Raw genomic sequence first — 18,531 nt, 5'->3', positions numbered from 1 at the left:
GCGTCAGGCCCACGGCCCACTTCCTTGGCCTTGTTACCCCCAGAATGCCTTGCAGGTAGCAAGACATTCTGAGCTGTGACCATGCTTTGTGGCACAATAGAAAGGCACTCAGTGAGTCCGCCACTTGAGAGAGTGCTGTTGGACCTGCTGACAGTGAAATTGGTTTCATTATAAGTCATTTCACTTAAAGTTACAGTTTCCAAGAACCTATCGACAACTAAAGAGATGCTCCAGGTTGCACCCTCTCCTCCAAAGGACTCTAACTATAAAGCTGCCCTGCAATTTCAACCTTCAGCGAGAAATGTGAGAGGCATAGCATCTTCCTTCCATTTTAGTGTCACCAGTCTTCTTAACCCATTTTTGCCTGGCCCACAGGTGTACACATTTGAACCCTGTTGCGTTTATGCAACGTTGGGCAGAAATGGTTTAAATTCAAATATCAAACCTGGCTAGAGAAGGACAATTGTTCTGCCAAGATTGAATTATGACTCTAGAACTCTGGTATGGTTCTACAGCCAGGTGCAGCCATTCTCCTCCATGCTCTCTGAGGGTGATTTCTTATGTATGCTCAGGTACCACTGCTCCACCAACGTCCAGGTTATACTGTCAGAACCATTGTAGTGTAATGTTCCTGCCACTGGTGTGTATGCAATGCATGTTAAAACAACGTCACAGTCCTGTCACATAATGGCATGGTGCCTATGCCACATCCCTGAAAGTTGTGCGCCTTCACTGGCTTAGGAGCTGGCTCAGGGTGCATCACAGCTTTGGTTCACTACAGAAGTGTACTAGTGTGCTGGCCAAAAGATTCTTTGTTTAAGTCCTGGCTGAACCTGATAAACTCTGTGTTTGTCTTTCTCCCTAAATTATGCTGGTGAAAGACTCCTCTTCTATTAAGCACAAGTAACTTTTCATATTGGTTGGCAACCTTCAGTCTCAAAAGACTATGGTATAAACCTACAGCACCTGGTATTCCCAGATGGTCTCCCATCCAAGTACTAACCAGGCCTGACCCTGCTTAGCTTCCAAGATCAGATGAGATCGGGCACGTGCAGGGTAAGGAACTCATTTCAACTGGTTATCTTGTCCATCCCTGTTTGGGTACTGTAATGTGAGTAGTGATAATGATTTTTTTTTTGGGGGGGGGGTGAGGAGGGTTGATTAATAATCTTGTTTTGAACTGATTAAATTTAAACGCATTTGGATATTATCATAAACTCTGCACATACTTTTGAGATATTGAAGGAAGTGTGAGAAATTTGCAATTTAATAAACAAAAGCTATCATACATCATTAGAAGGAAAGGCCATTTTTAATATACATCCTGTTTTAATATCACAGCTGTGCAAAAAAAGATTGAAAAATAAACCTGTGACCTTAACTCTTAGCTTCAGCCATTAAAATTGCCCCTATCAATTAACTATGTATATGTTGTTGGCAGTTATGTAAAGTGGATCAATCTAGTGATAAAAAGTATGAAAGAGCCTTGTGGGTGAGGCCCGTTGTAGACATACAAGGGAAACATGTCTGTGGGCTTGTGTTTGTTTCACAATTGCTCAAGCAACTATAAAGAGGTCAACCTATCAGGAAGCCTGGTGCTTTAAGTAATATATGACATGAGAACATAAGGAGAACCCTGCCAGGTCAAACCAAAGGACCCAATTAATTCCACATCCTGTTTCTCATGGTGGTCAGCCAAAGACATCTAGGAGGCCTATACACAGGGCATGACATACTGTTGCTCTCCAGTAACTGGCATTCAGTGACATAATTACAACATCTTAGGTTGTAAGATCTAACATCTGAGGTTCTGTTTAGCCCTTGTGGCTTATAGTAATTGGTAGACCTTTCCTCCATGAATTTATATAACCTCCTTGGAAAACAAATTAATCCAGTGGCCATCATTGCATCTTGAGACAGCAAATTCTATGCATCAATTATATACATTGTGTAAAGAAGGCAGTGCTTCCTTTTGTCTGTGCCCCAGACCTACTGCCAGCAAGTTTCATTAGTGAACCTTGACTTCTAGTATTATGAAAAGGGAGAAAAAATGCCTCTATTTCCACGAATGGAATAGAGTGAAAAGCAAGTAAAAGGAGACTAAATGCTCCAAACTGCTTGGGCTTAATAGAATATGAGTTATACTTCAGTTATACTTCCTTCTTAATGGTTCTAAATGGAAAAGGAGGACTAATCCAATGTGCCTCAATGTTATTGAAATATTGCATCATAATCCCATCTACCTCTAGCTCAACTCCAGTTTTGGTGTTGCAAGGTTGATAGAGCAACTCAAGACCCAAGAACAACTCAGTACTTCAGGAGTGAAGGTTCACAGGCTTTTTATTTCATTGCAAGCAATGGGCATCTCATGGGACTAACGTCTCAAAGCATGAGAGAGCCTGGTTTTGGGAATTTCCAGAACTTTTATACAATTCTCGGTTCTTACAGTCCCTTTTGTGTCCTATCACCCTGTGGCGAAGAAAGTACAATAGAATACTAAACAAACCTACTCCAACTCTGATTAATACTATGTATTGCCAAACTAACATTTAGTGGATGTTACGCAGCTATCTCATTGTGTATCCATTATGGGTTATCTCATACCCTATGATTGCCCACTGGAAGGATTGTATGTACCTCTGGCCACCCAGTTACATCGTGTATGGACTCGTTTATGGGACTCAACTCTGTGAATTCAATTTTCTGATTGTAAGGAGGTTCTATTTCTTCTATAGGAGACCAGCAGATGTAATCCCCGTACTTTCTATTCTGATTTGGGATAATTGCCCTGATAGGATAGAAATCTGAGCCCTGTTTAGGTCCTCCCATTAATCCTCTTTCTCACTTGACCCATCATGCAATCCTGCACATCTTTCACAGTCTAAAGCAGGGGTGTCCAAAGTTTTTGGCAGGAGGGCCACATCATCTCTCTGACACTGTGTCGGGGGCCAAGGAAAAAAAGAAAGGGGGTTATAAATGTCTGGAAACAAAGGTGGGGCAACCACTGTTATTGGTATGGTCCCTCCAAGGATATCATGTGTTGCCCGGACATAGACCAGTCAGCTTCCGGGTGTGACTGAAGCAGGGGTGTCTTCTCCAGATGTTCCTCAAGCTTCCACCGTGTGTAGACTGGCCTGTTTCCGGAAAGGCCAGAGCAAGGTACTGGTATTCTCTAATGTCTTTTCAGCTTCAGGTGGAGGGGGTTGTCTTTGCTCCGACTGACTGTCCAGGTGCCTGCAGCAGCAGTGACTGGTTTTGCCCGAGTATGGTGTACCCAGGGGTGGATACCTGAACATTTCAGGGCAGTTGGGGAGGTTAACAGGATAGTATGGGAGTGAGGATTTAATATCTTGGTTTTGAGCTCAGAGCATTGGAACAAGATGGTACTTCTTTCCAACACACATTCAGTCAACGAATAAACACAAATTTATTGTATGACCAAAGGTTCAACAACATGAATGATGAAAAATGGAGACCTCACATCAAAACATTGTGCATGTTTGTACAGAGATCCAATATATATGGGTTATTAAAGAGAAAAACACGCAGACGTTTGCAACCGAATCCTATGTAGGATTGGACTGGTGGCTGGAACACTTTGCAACCACAGAATGGAGTTCCATGATTGCGAAATGGCCACCCTCGGAGCACCCTGGGGGGTGACACACCACAAATGCCCCAACATCACTAAAATCACGAAGGTTAGGAGCAACCCCAACATGCCATATACCTTGGATGCGGAATTTCCAGCAGAATGCAATGCAAAAACCCGGATTGAAATATCTCCTTTCCATCAAAAGTTATGACCAAAAGTTATGGCCCAAAAACTGGAAACCAAAAAATGCATGGAGCCCTATGGAAAGTGAAACCGAGCCTTATTGCACGTTTACTTGTGAGTAGGCAAACTTGCCATAGTTTGTTGGAAAGGGCAGGCTGAGAGGAATCCAATGACACAAGAATGGTTCTCATCCAATGAAAGCAGCCCCCAAAAACAGCCAAAAAGGAAGTCCCTCCCTCCAAGCCGATGAATGTATTGAGCCCTATGGAAAGAGAAAGTAAGTCACAAGGTCGTGTTTACTTGTGAGTAAGCAAATGTGTCTTGGCTCCTGGTCAAGTCAGGCAAAGGGGAATGCAAGGCTAGCTGCATGGACCCAATCTGATGAAAGTGGAGTAAGTAAGTAAGGCTTCAGCAGGTAAGGTTCATTTTATATGTTTTTAGACCTGTAAAGTCAGGTGGGTCCTGATAGTGCTAGGCTTGAAATATAAGAATTTACACTGAACTGGGCACTGGGGAGGGCTGAAACTCTCACTGATATTGGGGGGGGGTGTGGTCTTGCAGGCAGGCTACAGAGAAAATTCACTTGGTGGAACAGGGCTGGCTTCCCCTTATTTAATTATCTGTTTTTCTTTAATTTAATTATTTATAATTATTTTATTTTGCTTGATGATGTCACTTCCAGCCATGACATCAGTTCCAGTGGGTCCTGGACAGATTGTCATTCTAAAAAGTGGCTCCCAGTGTTAAAAGTTTAAGAACCACTGCCTTCACTCAAAACAGGTCAATTAGACATTTTGGGCGGGTGGGGGTGACACCCTAGTGACCAAAATTCTGGAAATCATGGCTTTTAGGAATAATGCCATCATGTTATATACCATTTGATGCAGAATTTCATCCATTGCTTGTGGGGAAATATTCAGTGCATTTATTTTCTGGCCATTATTATTATTATTATTATTATTATTATTATTATTATTATTATTATTATGTCATGACTATTACTATCTCTCAGTCTCACCTATCTCACAGGGTTGTTGTGAGGACAAAATAAGGGGAGGAACCATGTACACCACACTGTGTGCTTAGAGGAAGGAAAAATGTGACTTAATTAATTTAATTAATTAATTAATAATATAATTAATATTTAATTAATCATGTCATATGAGTTGACAAAACTTTATGGGCCTCGGTGTCAAATGACCTAGCTCTGCCTCTGCCTCCATTAGCAGCCTCTCCAGCCCTTCTCTCCTTGGACTTGTGCCAGGTACAGAATAGGTGCAGGTCTGAGAAGACCCATTGTGGAACAGGAGGCTTGTGAACACGTAAGGGGATTTAAATCCTCTCTGAAGCCTCCTATTACACTCCTCCATTGGATACAGTGTGCTCCTTTTCTGCACTGCTGCACCAGTGGGCGGGGGAAGGTATAGGAGTGGGCTGTCAACCAACCAAAGAGCTCATAACTAAATTTGCTTTACTAATATTACTGAGTACTGGTATCATCGCCTTTGCAATTGATCACCAGTCTTAACCACAGAGTCAGAGAGTTTTATCCTGCCATTTAGACTCCAAGTGTGGAATGCCTCACATCATTCAAGGGGATATATCTGGCAACAATGCTGTTCTGTGGTTTGCATGCGACAGAGAGCTGGTCTCAATGGAGGAGAAAGGAGCAGGCATGAGTTTAACAGGAAGGTCTAGAAACAAGTGAGTGTACATTTCAGACTCTTAGGATTCAGAGTCTTGGCAATGATGCTTATTGGCAAATGTCACTTTATATATCCTGGTTTGAATCAAAACTGGAGGTGGTGGGAGGGAAGACAAAACATTATGCTGAACAGGAGGTTATCACAGAAAATGGCAACTGCACTTTTAGCTCTGCCCAGTAGCATAGCCAAAGGGGGGCACAATGGTAAGTATTGGCAAAATGGCAGTTCCCATTTTGGGTTGAAGCCATGCATTAAAAAAAACGTTTTTAAAACAATTTTATCATGTGGAGTTATGTTGATTGATCACAGCCTGCAAGGACTTGGCATCCATGGATTTATTGACTGTATTGTGTTGACTTTAGTCATGTGACCCAGCCATTATCAATGGGAGTCATATGGCCCCCTGGAGTGCCTTGGCACATTTGATGAGGGCCACAGACTGAAACCCAAAAATACAGTCATGCACCACATGACCAACGACGTCAACTACAGACTGCATATATGCAGACTGCATATAATGGTCAACGATGGACTGAATATATGACTGTTTCATAAGATCAGAATGGAAGTGAATAACCTTGCGAGGCTGGGTAATTGTGTGTAGCTGTGACTTGTGGGTTGAAACCTGATTCTTGATGGGTCATGGACTGACGCTGGTTGTGGCACTGCAGTGCATTCTGGGGTGCTACCTGACAGATGCAAAGCATTCTGGGGCACTACCCAGTTGCTACTTTATGATGTTCGCACAACAAAGAAAGCACCTAACAATGCATTTTGAAGAACGAATCCCCATCTTTAAGTAACACATACCTGTAATAAATGATTTTATTTCTGTACTATTTGTGTTGTACCTTTGTTTGACCGGGAGGGGGGGAGGCTTGGAACCTGAGTAGAACTCCTAACCTAAGGGGAGACCAAAAAAAAAAAAAAGCATTGAGATGGCTGATGTAACAAATAGTAGCTCCTTGACAAGGGTAAGTATGTTTGCCCAATTCACTATACAGTGGTGCCTCGCAAGACGAAATTAATTCGTTCCACAAGTCGTTTCGTATTGCGAAAATTTCATCTTGCGAAGTGCGGTTTCCCATAGGAATGCATTGAAATTTAATTAATGCGTTCCTATGGGCAAAAAAAGTCAGAACAAAGTCAAATTTGGTTTACAAAGTGTTTATTAAGTGCTCTTTAAAGGCATACATGCTGTACAGAGGATTTCAAAAATTTCAAGCACAAAACTTCAACTTTTTAATTTTAAAAATTCGTCTTGCGGCCATAGAAAAAATTCGTCTTGTGAAGCACAGCATAGAAAAATTCGTCTTGCGAGTCACCAGAAAAAAATCGCAAAAACGCTTTCGTCTTGCGAGTTTTTCGGTGTGCGAGGCAGTCTTGTGAGGCACCACTGTATATGTTTCAGTTTACAGTTAAAACATCTTAGAAGTTCTACTTAAATGTTTTCATATGAGCATATAATTAAAGACTGATGAACAGAGTGACTTGGCAAGATAGTGAAAACCTGAAAATTCTCAGAGTCAAACCGAAGACTGGTATAAGCAAGCCAACAGCTAGCTATCTGTGCAATGAAGGGGTCACTAGGTCTTCAGGCAGGGAATGGAATTTAATAGGGGATGAATGGGCTTCTATTTGTAGGAAGGCTCAAATTAATTTAAAAAATAAAGAATTGTTCAGTGCTTGCCATGCTGCTTACTATTTAATTAGCATAAATAACTTGGAGCATTTTTTTCCTTTGTGGAAATGGCTCCAGAACCCATCCCTGAAGGGCAGACACTGCTCAGCAATTTTAATCAAACCCTCAATAATGCATCTCATTCAATCCAGTATTGGTAAAGAGAGACGCTAGGGGCATCAACCAGTAAAGCTGTTTCTGTGTAAGTCATTGGAAATCATAATGGAACGATTCTTGTTTCCCTAGAAATTCCCGGATCTCCTGGTGGACAAAGAGGCTCCAACTTGTATCTCTCTGCTCCAACAGAAAGCAGGAGAAAAGAATCTGAAACAGGGCCATGACACAGGAAAAGATTTTCTTTTAATCCTTAGCTCCTGTACTGATCTCCTGGGTTAAATCCCCTCACCCCAAAGTTATTTGTATCTGCAGAAGGAAAAACCTATAGGTACAATTTTTTTTATTTGGACAGTTTGGATTGAGGTCCTGGGACAGTGGGAAAAGGTTAGATCTCCCTCCCATGAACCATGGCCTTGATCCCTATTAGCTCACTCACAGCTGCTTTTTCAAAATGACATCAAGAGTTCCAATCACAGAACTCCTATGTCATGTCTAACTGGGGTTCTGAGCGCCAGTGTGGACTAGTGATTCAAATCCCCTCCTAGCCATGAAGCTCACTGGGTGACCCTGGGTCCTGCCACTCCCTCCCAGTTTGACATGCCCTATTAGAGAGGTTGTCTGTACTTTGGGAACTCTCCTGGCTAGCATGTGGCATAAAAAGACGAGGGAACACAAATGCTCTTATGTTGTTCAAGCCTTTGCCTGAGGGAGACAAGCGAGGCATCTTGCCTAAGAAAAGGAACAGCTTGAGACTAAAAAAACAGCTTCAGGATAAACTGCCATCACATGCAAGAACAGGAGGGACAAGAAGAGAGAAGTTCTGATGGCCCTGATGTGGCCTGCAACATGAAGGTTGCGACATGAGGCCACCTTTGTGATTCAGATCTCTGGGGGCACATTTCTGGAATGCAGCTCATGTTAAATCACTGTTGGCTGTTCCCTGGGAGACTTTGAGCCAAGGTACATTGCAAGCAGCCCCAGCCTGCCCAGAGAGAATCACAAGAGGCTTGCTTTGAAGTGCTGGTTCCACCCCCCCCCCCATGCTGCCCATGTACTCTTGGGAAGGAGAGACCTTCATCTGCCACACAACCAGCAGGGCAGCTCCTTGCTTGGGCATCAAAAAGAAACTTGTCCTCTACAGCTAATAGCAGCTTTTGTGCGGAGGGGTGGATAGGTGGGGAGAGGGGGCTACTTTAGATTGGGACTATGTCATGAAAGCAAAGGGTTAAACCAGTGGTTCCCAAACCTTTTAGCACCAGGACCCACTTTTTTAAATGACACACTATTGGGACCCACCTAGCTTTACCAGATTTTTTTTAAAAGGAGATCTAGAAAGAAATAATATTTTATTTATTTATTCACAAGCAATAATAACAAGGAAAAGACACTCAAACATTAATCTCCCTATATTTACACATCCTTGCAAACTGGAGGAGCTCAGCTCCTTGCAGGGCAGTTAGCTGCTACCTTGTAAACTGCAGGAGCTGACCTATTTGCAGGGTCATTAGCAGCTTATTTGATTTTTGAATAGCTTCAGGGCTAGATGCAATTATTTATCTGATCTTTCCATCAACCTCAAACGACCCACCAAAAATAGGTCACAACTCACCAGTGGGTCCCGTCCTACAGTTTGGGAACCTCTGGGTTAGACCATTTGACTGATCCAAAGTGCCCCCTTCTCCCCTGCTGGTTTCTGACATGATGGTGCTCCAATCACATCACTCCTTTGTAATGTCTAGTTCTTTGACTGCAGGCAACCAGTCCATTTGAATGCTATTGACTGCTTTTTCTTTCCTGTCAATTGATTCTGAAAGCAGGTGACCAGCTATAGGTCAGCTGGTGGATATCCCTTTCCATTTGGGGGGGGGGGCGGGATCACTTAGGCTAAAGCATTACCTTTCATGACTGGCTGAATTTACTGCTGTGTCGCCATTAGCATTCACTTTTGATTGGGTGCATCAGAAGCTGTGAAACTGGGAGGCATTTTCTGGGCTGCACCTGTCATTGCTTAGCAGTTTTTAACTGTGAAAAGTTCCAGGATCTGTGCCAAGACACTATGCTGAGAGGTCTGCTTGAATAAGTCAAACTTCCATGCTCCTCTGTCGTAAAGGTGCTGTCTTAAAGCTCCAGCTGAATGCTCTCATTCTTTGTGACTTACATTTGGGAGGGAAAGGGAGAGAGGGAATGGTGGACTGCCCCATCCATCTTTTCCATTGCTCTCACTATGTAGTCAGCTGTTCTCCCTACCTTCTGTTCCTTATCCAGGCAGAAATTGTTTTCTTCTTCTACCTTCACTCTGATGGCATCATGACTGACTCCAGAAATCAGTCCTGGAATTAAAATAAGGCAGGAGCGGAAAGCCATGCTTCATATTCTCACACTTTGGCTTTAGGATGGATGCCGTGGGTGTGAGGGCAAATGCTCCCTGCCTGATAAGTGGGAATGAAGGATCTTTGCAAGGAGAGTGATTGAATGTCATTGCTGGCTAGGAGAGACAAGCATTTCACCCATGTACATTAAACCACAAATGCTCCAAACAGCTTCCAACTTTACAGCCCATAAGTGAGGTAATGACAGGAGGGCTTTTCAGTTATACTTAAAACTATGTACTGTATAACTGTGATTCACATCTCTCTCTCTCTCTCTCTCTCTCTCTCTCTCTCAATCTCAATGGGAAAACGTATCAATCAACAAATAGTCAGAAATCTCCTTTTGTCCTTTAGATGTTTCTTAAAGATCACAGTGTTCTCCCTTATAACAGTGCAGCTTTAATTCTCCACTCATCTTCAGAGGATTTGAAACAGCCTGCCAATGAAGCAGGATTTAGCTTTCCTGTAGGCAAAATTTAACCTTTTCCCCATTGCATTACCAGCTATACTTGCACATCAGGGTGTCTTTTCTTGGGGAAATCTGGAAACTCAATTGAACAGTCGCATAGACTAGATAGCGAAAGAAATTGAGGGGGATTGCATTTGCCAATTGATTTATTGTCCTCAGTACAATCCAATTAACTCAAGTTTCTCTTAGAGCCCAAGCCTATGCTTGTCTATTTAGAAGCAATCCCCATTATGGTCATTATGGACTTACTGCCAGATAAGTGTGGCTAGGAGTGCAGCCATAATCTTCTTCAAGGTTCTTTAGTTATATCCTAATTTTCAGCATTGGCTTCTCTTTGCTCTGATCAAATCACATTCTGAAATGCCTACACTGACTTCCTGTCTGCTCCTGGATCCTGCATAACTTTCTCTCTCACCTTAAAACCCCTCCATGGCCTTCCTTTGCCTTGCCCCACCATCCTTATCACCCTGCTCTCATATCTCAACCCCCTCCTGCGACCTTTGCTCACTCATCTCCAGGTCCCTCAAATGTCTCATGGTGCGCTGCTCTTTCAAACGTATTCTCACTCTCTTTCTTACTGTCCCATATGCTGAGATGCCACCTTCCACAATGCCTCCATGCTGCCAACTTCCTTCTTTCCTGTAAATGTAATCTCAAACCCACCTTTTCTGACCAGGCTTTGGCCCAACCCCCAGTCCCTATACTACTACTAGGATTGAGAACTGGTTGGAGGCCAGGAAGCAGAGAGTGGGTGTCAATGGGCAATTTTCACAATAGAGAGAGGTGAAAAGCAGTGTGCCCCAAGGATCTGTCCTGGGACCGGTGCTTTTCAACCTCTTCATAAATGACCTGGAGACAGGGTTGAGCAGTAAAGTGGCAAAGTTTGCAGACGACACCAAACTTTTCCGAGTGGTGAAGACCAGAAGTGATTGTGAGGAGCTCCAGAAGGATCTCTCCAGACTGGCAGAATGGGCAGCAAAATGGCAGATGCGCTTCAATGTCAGTAAGTGTAAAGTCATGCACATTGGGGCAAAAAATCAAAACTTTAGATATAGGCTGATGGGTTCTGAGCTGTCTGTGACAGATCAGGAGAGAGATCTTGGGGTGGTGGTGGACAGGTCGATGAAAGTATCGACCCAATGTGCGGCGGTAGTGAAGAAGGCCAATTCTATGCTTGGGATCATTAGGAAGGGTATTGAGAACAAAATGGCTAGTATTATAATGCCGTTGTACAAATCTATGGTTAAGGCCACATCTGGAGTATTGTGTCCAGTTCTGGTCGCCGCATCTCAAAAAAGACATAGTGGAAATGGAAAAGGTGCAAAAGAGAGCGACTAAGATGATTACGGGGCTGGGGCACCTTCCTTATGAGGAAAGGCTACGGCGTTTGGGCCTCTTCAGCCTAGAAAAGAGATGCCTGAGGGGGGGCATGATTGAGACATACAAAATTATGCAGGGGATGGACAGAGTGGATAGGGAGATGCTCTTTACACTCTCATATAATACCAGAACCAGGGGACATCCACTAAAATTGAGTGTTGGGCAAGTTAGGACAGACAAAAGAAAATATTTCTTTACTCAGCGTGTGGTCGGTCTGTGGAACTCCTTGCCACAGGATGTGGTGCTGGTGTCTAGCCTAGATGCCTTTAAAAGGGGATTGGACAAGTTTCTGGAGGAAAAATCCATTATGGGATACAAACCATGATGTGTATGCACAACCTCCTGATTTTAGAAATGGGTTATGTCAGAATGCCAGATGCAAGGGAGGGCACCAGGATGAGGTCTCTTGTTATGTGGTGTGCTCCCTGGGGCATTTGGTGGGCCGCTGTGAGATACAGGAAGCTGGACTAGATGGGCCTATGGCCTGATCCAGTGGGGCTGTTCTTATGTTCTTATGTACTCTATAACAGGCAACCCAATCCTACCTAACTCCCCACAGTTGAGGTCTTCTTGGGAAAAGGGTACATTTGTAAGCCCTGTAGTCCAGCAGTCACCATGAATCAATTCAGACCTGCACCAGCTTTATAGCTGGCACAAGTCCACATTGACCTGTGAAGACAGATCAGGCCTGGGAAGGGGGGAAACTTTCCCCTCCCAAGCCTGAGCCACCTGTCCCATCTCCTCCCCATTCTGCCCACCAAATTCTGAACAAAAGTTCAGCAGACCAATGGTGACCATGCAGAGGGGCTGGTGGGGCTAAGTGGTCATGCTGTTGGCACAGGACAGACTGACCCTTCCTGTTAGAGCCAGACCCCCTGGGGGGAAGGCGGAATCCCACCATGGACATCACAAATAGTCACCAGAGGTTGGATAAAACAGAATAAAATTAAAAAGGAAAAAGGGAAAAAAGTAAAATTAGCAATTGCTATCATTCTTATTCTCTGAAGAATCTGACATCTTTCTGGCTAGGGCAAACTAACAAGGACAATTATTTTCATCTGATTGCCCATAATTTGTAATTGGTTAAATCCTTCACAGAAGAATGAGTTAAAGTTGGCAGCAATCCTTATGCGACGTCCATTTGATTGCCTACCTTCACAGTGATGGGATCTCTTCCTGCTGCCACTGTGCTGGAAACACATCAAACTGATGAGCGAAGAGCAGAAGCGTAAATTTTGCTGAGAGTTAAAGCAGGAGCCACCATGAAGGGCCTGCAATTAAGGTGTTGTACTTACCAGCATGCTTACCGATCAGACACCTGGAGGGAATGTCCACAAATCTATTGTTCAGAAAGTGGCACGCCCAGAGCCTTGCTGTTTGGCTCTTTAATGACAGACGCTGGATGAGGTAGCATGAACTGGAGCTTCGGAGGGTAAGGTCCTGGCTAGATCTTTGCCCTGGTGAGCTGGAGGCTGTTCCCCATTGCAACTGCAGGAGATCCGACCTGCCACATCCCCAAGAAACTTTTTCCAACTACCTAGCAGTGGTATAGCTAGAGGGAGGGCAAAGCACTAAGTTTTTCAGGGAGCCTTACTGCAGCAAGCAAGTGGTCCCTTCCCCTGCCCTCTGGCGCCATTCTGGGTGGGGGAACAAAATCCAGAGGCATTTGTTCCCCCCCCCCCACAGGAATGAATCCAAAGGAGAGAGAGAGGAGCTGCTTGCTTGCTGCTGAGAGGCTTCCTGCAAAACTTAGTGCTTTGCATCTCCTCTAGCTACACCACTGCTACCTAGTTGTTCCCATGACCCCTAAGCCCCTTTGGGGAAAGTTTCTATTTTCTCATGCTGTGTAAAACGCCATGTACATTGATGGTACAATAATTAACAACCCACTCCTAATTAAATCCCCACCTGGCAATGCAGTGGTGCTGGTGTGGGCTGCCCATGAGGAATTTTCGGCAGCTGGAAGTCCTATTAAGGTATAGTGACTTTTGTCCCCTTGCCCTGGGCTAAGCCCCAGCAGCTGCTATGGGTCAACTCGGCCCAGTGCCAGTGATATCACTTGTGCAGGTCCAGATTGATCTGTGCAGGCAGATCGGATCCAGGAAGAGGGTTTGGATTTGCCATGTGCTACCACTGTTTAACTCACCTCCCTTGTGGGCAGGATTCTTCTACTCTGCCCCATCTCCTCCCTGTTCTGTCCTCTCCCACTCTGTTCTCCCCCCCCTCCCAGTGTTGGACTTACCTACTCTGGTGGGCGTACATCGCTCCACCAGTGCAAGCAGGAAGAATCCAGCCTTCCTGCTGGCATGCTTCAGACAGTGTGAACATGTGTTCTGCTTGTGCTTCCTTTCAATGGGGTTGGACTGTAAGTAAAAGAGAAGAGGAGATTTGGATGTCAGGTGGAAGGACATTTGTTTTGCCAAATTCCTTGCACAAGCTTTACTTAGAGAATTTATGCCTTAATTTAAGCTAATTAACTCCCCTTTGTTCTCCAACTATGGCCCTAGTTCTGCACTGCTGGACCACACCACCAGGGTAGCTCGCCTGTTCAACCTGCAAGCAACCTGCAAGCAGCTTTTCCAGCCATTAACAGCAATACCTTGGTCCCCAGCAGGTCTTGGGCATGGCAGCCACGTGCCAATCTCAGTGTCTTCAGCAATCTCTAGTAGGCCTCAGAAGTCCATTCATCTGTCTGTCCATTAGTTAGCTAGTCCATTGGTCAGTCAACAGGTCCAGTAATCTATCAGCTAGTCCATTAGTTCCTCAGTCCATTAATCCATCAGTTTAGCTTGCTTCTCCAAACTTTCCACCTTCTTCTACCCACACCCTTTTCCTTCTTGCAGGTGCTGCTTTTAACCCTTTGGGCCTATTTGCCTCCAAGGGGCTGCAGCTGTGCAGCACATTCACTGCAATATGAGGCCCTGGTGTTAACCCCCTACTTCCCTGCCAGAGCAAGGGGCCACTGTTGACACTACACCCTATCTCCTCCAGGGATCTTGCACATTTTCATTACATCATTCCAGTGATATGAAAGTGTAAGGAAAAAAGGGAATACACAGACAGGGAACAGCAAGAAAAAGTAATCTTAGGTTTAATTAGGATATTGGCACTTGTTGCGAGAAGATTCTGACGAGGCACATTTAGAAGATGAAGATCGAAAATGGAGAATGAAGACATCTGAAAATAAGTGCAAGATGCCTGAAGTGAAGGTGAGAAGAGAAAGTCAGAGAATGGTAACAAGGAGAAACACGATTTGAACAATGAGTTGAAAATATGATTAGGTGAGAAAAGAAGTGAGTCAAGACCTCAGGTTGGGCCAGGAGTTATTGACTCTCACCACTTTTGATAATGTGACAAAAAAACCAATAACTCTGTAGTGATTTTTTAAGGGGTTGTTATCCCAGAAAAACCGATTTTGAAAATTGTAAGGTGTAACCTTTCAACATCCTTGTTGAGAGTCCTACATACTGGGTCTTAAAAAAAAGAAAATATCAGGTGCATTCAAAAGGTTGGAGGGCACAGCTGCTACTTGGTAATCAACCTCCCTGCAATTTGTTCAGGAGCAAAAGTGAGTCTCCCTTCTTTCCACAACATGATGGCAATTTTGTTCAATTATGGGTCTTTTCAGGGAGCCTGTATATGTAAACATGCTCATCTACCACCTGTGGCCAAGCTTTCCTTCCCAGAGAATACCATCAGCTTGCAAAAGTGCTGTGAGGAAGAAAAAGGAAGTCTTGGGCAGTGGTGTAGCTAGAGGGGGTGCAGGCACTAAGTTTTGCAGGTGCCTGAATGTGCCATGTATGTGGCCCCGCCCCTTCCCCCTCAGAGCCATTCTGGGTGGTGGGAGCAAAACAGAGGCAGGCATCTGCAAAACGGAGTGCTTTGCATTCCCTCTAGCTATGTCACCGGTCTTGGGTCAGCCCTGAAAAACATTTGGAAAATTCCATGACCAGTTGCATTTTCCTTTGTCAGTCAATTCAGACTTACAAACAAGTCCATATCCTGACTTCTTGACTTTGAGGTAACTTCTTGACTTTGAGGTAAAGAAGGCCATTTGGGGTCACAAAAGAAGAGCCTTCAACTTTGGCCTCCCTCATCAACTTCATCAGAAACTCAAAAACAAATTGGCAGAGCAGTCAAGAGGTTCTCTGCTACATCCTTCTCAGGATGTAGTACAATAGAAGATGACCCTCTTCTCCAAGGGTGGGCCACTGAGCAGGCTGATGAGATACAATGGAGGACATACTCCATGGCAACCTTTAATCTCGAAAGACTATGGTATTGTGCTCTGAATGGTGGTTCTGAAACAGCGTCTAGTGTGGCTGAAAAGGCCAATTCGGGAGTGGCAATCCCTTCCGTACTGGGAGCAAGTGCAGTCTGTCCCTGGTCTGTCTCCCTGGCTATGGGCCTTCCTTCTTTGCCTCAGTCTGTTGGACAAGTGTCTCTTCAAACTGGGAAAGGCCATGCTGCAAAGCCTGCCTCCAAGTGGGCCGCTCAGAGGCCAGGGTTTCCCACCTGTTGAGGTCCACTCCTAAGGCCTTCAAGTGCCTCTTGCAGATATCCTTGTATCGCAGCTGTGGTCTACCTGTAGGGCACTTTCCCTGCACGAGTTCTCCATAGAGGAGATCCTTTGGGATCCGGCCATCATTCATAGTGCCTATACCTTTAACCATTGTGTAGAAGAGGGAATTTTGGCAGGGAAAGCTTTTTAAACCCTTCCATGTTGAGCTGCACCTGCCCAAATTCCATCTTCTATACCATGGTTAAAGGTATATGCAGTCTGTCCTCCATTGTATCTGGTTTCCCTGCCACTGTGGCTCTAAAGAATGGTCTGAGATTAGCTCGCCCTGCAATAGCCTCTATGTTGTGCCTTAAAGACCTTGCCAATAAAAGGGATCCTTTGTTGTTACTGTTACTGTTGCACTCTTCCCCGACTGGTATCGAGCATAACCCGCTGGTGAAGTGTCAGACATCCGCACTGCTGCTCAAGAACCACTGTGCCAAGCAGTTCTTGGGACAGGTACCAGTCTATTCTGTTGTTTTCTAGCCTTTCCCCCTTCCCCTCCCAATTTCCTCTGAGCACTACTGCAAACCCACCCAAGTGGCCATTGAGCCAGCTTCCAAGGAGCCTTCCCCAGGGAAATCAATCTCAGCTCCCTTGCCTTGCTTCCCCACCCCCACAGCTGAAGCTACTGCCTTGCCCATCATGGGTTTGCTTTTCATGCCATCTTCTGCCATTATGCCTACTTTTAAATAAGGAGATTGCTGAGTCTTGGTAAACTAACCCCACAATCCCTGAAATAGCGCATGCCTCATCCCTGCACATATGGATGGGTAACCTTGGCCTTTGGCACCCCTGTCGATTGGCCTCCAATCCTCACTTCGGTGTCAAATTGACCACATGCTTAGTATTTAAATTTATGCAGGGGGTGGATAGAGTGGATAGAGGAATGCTCTTTTCCCTCTCGCACAGCGCCAGAACCAGAGGACATCTCCTAAAATTGAGTGCTGGGAGAATTAGAACAGACAAAAGAAAATATTTTGTTACCCAGCGAGTAATTAATCTGTGGAACTCCTTGCACAGATGCCTAGAAGAAAATTCCATCACAGGTTGCAAGCCATGTTGGGTATGTGCAACCTCCTGATTTTAGAAGTAGGCTACCTGAGAAGGCCAGGTGCAAGAGAGTGGCACCAGGATTCCGGTATCTTGTTGTCTTGTGTCATTCCTGAGCAATGGAATCACTGGGGGGGGGGTGCGAGGGGTGCAGGTTGAACCAGGTGATGTACATGGGTGTGTGTGTGTGTGTGTGTGTGTGTGTGTGTGTGTGATACCACTACTGGCCAAAATTTTTAAAATCTTGTATCTTTGAATTATAGCATCATGTTAAACATCATTCGATGTGGAATTTCATGCAGAATGCAGTGAGACAAGCCACACTGAAATATCTCTATTCTATCAAAAGTTATATCCCAAAAACCAGTGGAGTGGGGGAAATGGTGCTTCACCATGTCCACCACCTGGGTTGTTGCCTGGCCCACTGTATGGGTGGAGATCCATCATGGAGTGAAGCAGTGACCTGCACCGGGTGATACAAACCCTAGTGGCACCACTGTCCCAGAGGCATCAGCTGAGCCACTGTGACATACAGGAAGCTGGACTAGATGGGCCTTTGGCCTGATCCAGGAGGGTTCTTTCTATCCCTTTCCCTTTTGTTTGGTCTTTTGCTGCTTAAGGAGGAGAAACCAGGTGAGGAGAACAGTAAGCCTTGCCTTTATGATATCCCATGATGCATAGTTTGTTGTTTGATGGAGAAGGTCTCCAGGCTTTACCATATTCTCTGCCACTTCCTAAAAGTATGCCAATGCTTAGTTTAAGATACAACCATAGAGAACTAAAATTCTAATAGTCTCAGCAATACTAATGGTTTTGGCAGCTGAGTAAACTGCTCAAGCAGCATCCCGCATGATTGTAATGCAAATTAGACCAATGCTGGGACTCCATGTTGTGGATTCCGAGGTGGGAAGCACCTCAAAGGTGCCTGAGGAGGGACATGATTGAGACCAGCAAAATTATGCAAGGGATGGATAGAGTGAATAGAGAGACATTTTTTCCCCTCTTACATAACACCAGAACCAGGGACATCCACTGTTGGGAGAGGACAGACCGAAGAAATTATTTCTTTACTCAGCGTATCATTTGTCTGTAGAGCTCCTTACCACAGGAAATGGTGATGGCATCTCACTTAGATACCTTTAAGAGAGGATTGGACAAATTTCTGGAAGAAAATTCCATCACGGGTTACAAGTCATGATAGGTATGTACAAACTCCTGATTTTAGAAGTAGGACATCTCAGAAATGCCAGATGCAGGGGAGGGCACCAGGACACAGGTTATGTCTGTTGTCTTGTGTGCTCTCTGAAGTATTTGGTGGGCCACTGTGAGATACAAAAAGCAGGAGTAGATGGGCCTTTGGCCTGATCCAGCAGGGCTCTTTTTACGTTCTTATGTTATGTAAGCAGAAGACTCAAAT

The 18,531-nt window shown here is 44.6% G+C and overlaps 1 pseudogene; it reads right to left on the bottom strand.

Annotated features, from left to right (window-relative positions):
- Positions 1-954: 954 nt before the first annotated feature.
- Positions 955-1,071, bottom strand: LOC136650044 (5S ribosomal RNA; annotated as a pseudogene).
- Positions 1,072-18,531: the final 17,460 nt, after the last annotated feature.

The sequence above is a fragment of the Tiliqua scincoides genome, chromosome 4, assembly GCF_035046505.1.
Source record: "Tiliqua scincoides isolate rTilSci1 chromosome 4, rTilSci1.hap2, whole genome shotgun sequence".
Classification (NCBI taxonomy): Eukaryota; Metazoa; Chordata; class Lepidosauria; order Squamata; family Scincidae; genus Tiliqua; species Tiliqua scincoides.
This window is presented reverse-complemented; position numbering and strand designations above follow the sequence as displayed.